This window comes from Cryptomeria japonica, chromosome 3 (assembly GCF_030272615.1).
Source record: "Cryptomeria japonica chromosome 3, Sugi_1.0, whole genome shotgun sequence".
Classification (NCBI taxonomy): Eukaryota; Viridiplantae; Streptophyta; class Pinopsida; order Cupressales; family Cupressaceae; genus Cryptomeria; species Cryptomeria japonica.
In genome coordinates this window covers 70,723,618-70,729,791 of record NC_081407.1, presented here as the reverse complement: position 1 = coordinate 70,729,791, position 6,174 = coordinate 70,723,618, and positions in this window count along the sequence as shown.

The following is a 6,174-nucleotide window of genomic DNA, read 5'->3' as shown; positions in this document are numbered from 1 at the left end:
CAATGTAGAACACAAACCGGCATAGGTTATGGGAAAGCTATTTAGAAAAATAATGTAACTTGTTATGCATGTAACAAGATTGGGCATATTGCTAAATTTTATAGAAGTAAAGGTACATCGGTAGACAACAAAAGTGCTAGCTTGAAAGGAAAAGAAAAAGTTGAAGAGGTTAAGCAAGAATTCTCAAAGCAATGTATTAGAAAAGCTGATCTAAATATTGGGAATACTCCTCCACTGGTAGAACCAACAAATGCTTCACCGGCAGGACAGAGCGATGCTTCACCGATAGGACAGAGCAGTGCTCCACCAGCAGGAAGTTCTTCATCTAATTGAAGAAAATTTCCTTGAGGGTTTGGCAATCTAATGACACGTGCTATTATTCCCTCAGTTAGAGATAAGAAGTTAAAAATCACTTATTACCGGCAAACAATGTTAAGTGAATACTTAACCGGCATGCAATTAATGTGGTAGATGGCAAAAAGACATTATAAAAATAAGGTTTTGGCTCCATTTCATTTCACCGTGTTTTCAAACTTTTAGAGACTGCAAAGAATTCGAGCTAAGGCATTTCGAGCAAGAAGCAAGCACACTCCAAGCAATCATCCATCCAAGATAGAAAAAAAGGTATTTAATAATGGCATCCACCTCTGCAATTGAATACATAGAAAACCCTACTATTGTGGAAGTAATTAAAAGACCTAGGCCCGTATTTCAGTTAGTCCCCAAAATAGCAAAGAAGGATGATACCTTAGGTGCATTTTCTCAAATCCCTAAAGGTGTTGTATATGCTAAAGACCTTAGAATTTACATCCACTACAACATTGAAGAGTTAGGAGATGAGGAAATCAAAACCATGTATAAAACCGAGATATGTGATGATACCGGCAATGTTAAAGCTGAACACAAGATTATTGAAACCCTAGGATTCATAGAAATCCTTGGCATCCCTGAATTTCCTAAGGATGTGATTAAGATAGTGTTAAGAAGAGTTCATGGAGAATTTTTCTGGTTAGATGCAATTCATAAGATCACCAAGGAAGCGGTAAAGGTTGTCACAGGGTTACCGGCCACTAGTAAAAGACTAGACAAAAACAAGAAGGTTTCAAATGATTTAGTCATAGACCTAACAGGTGCAACATTTGATAAGAGATCTCTAAGGGTTAACGATGTAAAGGATACAAATGTGAGATTCATAAGCATGATATTAGGTTACAAAGCCACTCATGCTAATAGACTTAACTCAGTTTCAAGTTTATCCATTAAGAGTGCTTATGATATGGTAACAGACAATGCAAAAATTGACATCTATGAATGGTTAAAGGATGAATTGATAGACAAACTTGGAAAGATAAAGAAGGATAAGAAAGGAACTTTTAGCTTTGGAAATCTGTTAGTATGCCTAATGCTTCACATAACAAAATAGGTTCCCGGTATAGGATATAAAGAACTAGGATATGACATACCGATAGGAAAGCAATTGACAGAACTGTTTAATTCCATGGGTGAGAACAAGGAAAATAACATTCATGACTTTTTCCAAGCACTGAAGACAAAAATGAAGAAAAGGATAAGGTTGTCTCAGAAAATTGTAGATAAATACAAAGATGATATATGCTTTGTTATTAAAAAGGATGAAATATGGATGGAAGCAGTCATCCCAAGGACAATCTGGGTAACCAAAATGGGCTATGAGACAGATGACCACATAGTTGAAACTTATGCTGAAGTACTTCTGGAAGCCCCCAAAGAACCTAAGGAAGAAGTATTTGGTAGTGCTAAAACCATAGAAAGCCAAATACAGTCTAAGAAAAGAGTGAAGAAGGTAGAGGCATTTGTGAGGAAAGGATCCAAACAAGCAAAGGCCATTAAGGAAGATGTATTAAAGAAAACCAACATAAAAGAAGATGAGTTGGGAGCCCCACAACCTGAACCTCATCTATCACCGGTAGGTACTTCTTCAGAAGGTGACATGCCAACAACCTTTAAAAGAGATGTTAGGAAAAGGGATCCCTCACCGGTAACCACTCCTTCACCTAGAAGGACAAGGCAGAAGCAACAAGCTATGAGATCTCCAGTTAGAAAGGTCACACCTAAAAAGAAGCTAACTCCTAAGAAAAAGAAAAAGACAAAAACTGACTTGGCACCTCTAGATATATTGCTAAATGAGATCACAGAGGAAGGAAAACTGAAAAACATAGGGAAAATTTATGACACTCTATCTGCTAATGAGAAAGGGCAAGTTGAGGAAAGTGTAATACTACATATGGACATGTACAAAAAGTTTTTGATGGAAGTAATCAATGAAATTCCTGATGATTTGTACAAAAGACTTGAGGCCAGAAGGCAAGGAGTGATTGAATTAGACAAGAAAATAAAAATAGAAAAACTAGTTGCTATATATCTGGTAAACTCTCCAAAGGAAATTGATGATCTGATTGCTTAGGCAAACCGGACAGTTTTCTCCACTGCACACCAGCATATTTCACTGATGGTAGGAAGAGTTACAGAAGTTATAGAGGAAACAGAAGATGGTTGGGACATATTCCTGGTTGAAAAGGAAAAATAAGAAGAATACAGGAATCCCAAGCCTATTAAGGTATATCAGAAGGATAAAGACAAAGGGAAAGGCAAAGTTGGTGGACCTCCAAGCATAAAGGTTAAAGACAACCTACCTCCACCTATGAAAATTACAACCATTGAAGACCAACTAGTAGGAGAAAGCATGGATGTAGAGGTTAACAATCCAAATCCTGAAGTCCTATACACTGTAAATGTTGATACCCAAAAGATCAACATAATAGTTGATAAAGATACAACTAAACAGTTGGATATGGCTAAAGAGCCTTCGGTAACAAGAGATACAGAGCAATCGGTAGAGAATATAGGGAAAAAGATGGAATCTGAGGCACAAACAGAGAAACCAACAGAGCTAAAGGCTCTGGAACATGCTCACAAGGAAACAATGCCACCGGTAAGCAATGAAGCAGGAAAACCAGCGCTAAAAGAAATGCAAACACAAACTGACCTACCAGAGGTCAATACAAGTATGATTATTTCCACCAGCACTCAGACTCTTGGATCATCATCAACATTCAAGTCAACTAATGTGACTGAGGTATTACTTGAATCCATTAAGAAAATAATTGACTGCAGTTCACAGGCTTATAAAGCAATAGATGATTCAATACCAATTTTGAAGATAATTGCTCCTAATTGTAATATAGATAATAAATATTCTTTAGGACAATTGGATACATTATGTACATACATTTCTGGAAATATTGAGAAAATAAAGGAAGAATCAGTAAAGGACATGGTAGAAAAGGAGAAACAAAAATTCTTTGATGAAGAAACAAAGAAGTGTAACAGAGACTTTGACACACTTCTACCGGAACTATGTAGTTTGTTGAAAGAGAATAAAAATCTTTATAAAAACACATGCAAAACAAACTTCTTGACTATAGATATTGACAAGAAAATAAGCAAGAAACAGGATGAGATAAATAAACTTATAGACAATTTTGTCAACTCACTGGATTCACTATCTGTTTTTGAAGATAAGTTAGCAAATTTTGAGGAAGAATTGCTTAAATAGGAAAGAGAGAAAGAAAGAATAATAAACAAGGCAAAACACTTGAGATCTAAACTGAGTCCAAGATTGGACTATCTAGCATCTCTGCGGAAGGAAATCTCAGAGGCATTAGCATAGGGAAGTAAAACACTGACAAAACATTTGTAGCATCTCATCGGTACTATGAAGAGGACTGAAATAGCAATAAAAGATAGCAAAAATTTTATGGATAGTATAAACTTAATTTTGGGTGATCTTTTTTAGATAATAACTACCCAACTACAAGGTTGAGGATATGGACAGATGTAACTACAAACTCTACTAACATCTTGACAACCTTTGTCATTGATGCCAAAGGGGGAGTAGTAGGATGAGAAAGTTCAAAGACAAGAATCATATGCTCAGGGGGAGCCCTTCATATTTTTGGTAAATTTTTTTTGGACTACACATTTCGAACACTTTTTGAAATTTCTCATGAGTGTTGCCATCAATGCCAAAGGGGGAGATTGTTGGCATATGGACACTCCAATGAGACATTGTATGTGATTGAAGGTTTTGTCATTGATGGCAACCTTGCAATCCTATGGCACCAACAAGACATCATACCGACAAAGCATTACACAGGCAAGATAGTGCACCGACATCAACAAGATCACTCTACACTAGCACTGGCACTGGCACAGAAGAAAAGATGTATACCAGCATAGAGGCCGACAAGATTTTTGATATGTAATATTTTGTTTATTATTGTAAGTGAACTTGGCAAATTGTAAAATGACTCTTGTATATAAAGGAGATCATTGTAGACACTTAGAGAGGTAATGTAGCGAGCAAAAAGAAAATTATTAGGTAGACCTAATGTGCGAATTATAGGTCAAGGGTATATGTAAAGAACAAAGTTAGAACTCATACTGAATCTGGCATTAGAGATGCTATTGTAAAGCAGTACAAGTCATTGGATTAGTATAATCCTCATTGTAAGTTAGTGTGACTTCTCATTGAGCAGTGAGCTCTAGGCAGTTGGCCTTCCTGTATGTGTAGGCCCCTATTGTAAGTAATATTCTCTTATTAGCCAATGAGTGAATATTGTGGGTCACAAATCCCACCGAGGTTTTTCCCACATCGGGTTTCCTTGTTAAACATCTTGTGTTATGGTGTTCTTTTCATGTGGATGTTTCTTATTCTGTTTATTCCATTAATTCTTGCATACTAGTATACTGCTATTTTATGTTCTGCATGTTTCAAATTAAGAAATACTCATTACTGGTTAGATATTGATTCACCCCCCCTCTCAGTATCTATGGGAATACTAATAGTGGTATTCTCCCTTGACACACTATCAGTGGTTCAACGAACATGATAGACTTTACACAAATCACATCACTAGGGCTAGCTATATTAACATCAAAATGACCACTTGACACTTTAAAAGATCAAAATAAGAGTTACTTTTACCTAGTCCAATCAAAGAAGAAAAAATGTCGGCAATTGAAAGATATTAAAATTAGCAACATGGCAAGTGCCATAGCTCCAATAAAAAGAAACATAAATTTAGTGGTCCTTTCATCATAAAAATAAATAATAAAAAGAAAGTACTAGCCCCTAGATCACAAAATATTGTCGAATCAAAACTCAAAACAAGATGACCATACTAGCCATGCTATAGGGAGTAACCGCAACACATCACCCAAGGTCACAAGTCCTGAGTGTGTTAGGAAGTGATTATTAGACTCTTGAGATTCTTAGTTTATCTATATTCCTTTATTATTTACCAAATATCTTATACACATGAGATTGCAATCGTTTTATAGACCATGTTCCATTTTAACCTCCATGTGATTGCTATCGCAAGCCACACTTTCCGACATAATCCGTTACCTATTTAGGGTTATTAACATCTATAATTATATCTAACAAGTGATTGCACTAACTCTACCATCCTCCGTCCATTCTTTTAGGACTTTCATAAATTTTCTTGATATGCTAAACCATGGTTCAATATTACATGGTAACTCATGCATCGACACTTTCATGTCTTACTCACATGTGGTGGATAGTTCAACACAAAATTGTCACTTGTATACTTAGGAACACTTAGGATTTGAAAAATAAAAATGTAAGCATATAATTCTACTAGGGACATCATTTTTTTTTCTTAGCACCTTTGCTAGCTCCTTGAATTTTCACCTTTAATCATCCTTTTGTTCTCATCAATAAGGAGCATGTTGCCAAATTACTAACACTTATGGTTAAGGACCATTTGGGGTGGACTAATTGTCAAGTAAAATCAATAATGCTTGACAACTAATTCCTTCCCACACATTTCATGACATTTTTCAAACAACGTGGAGAGTTGACTTATTCCCGCCTACTTCCCTTATGCAACTTATGATATCAAGGGGGTGTGCACTTGAGAAGTGACCAACACTCACCCTATTAATTAAAATTTGGTAAAAAGAATTTATCTTTTTCCATATTACTTATTTATATTTACTTACAACCCCATTTTCAGCATATCACAACTTACAATTTCCTTCAAACCACGTACACCACCTCATCATTATAACATCTTGTTACCCAAAGTACGGTATAACATAAGGGTG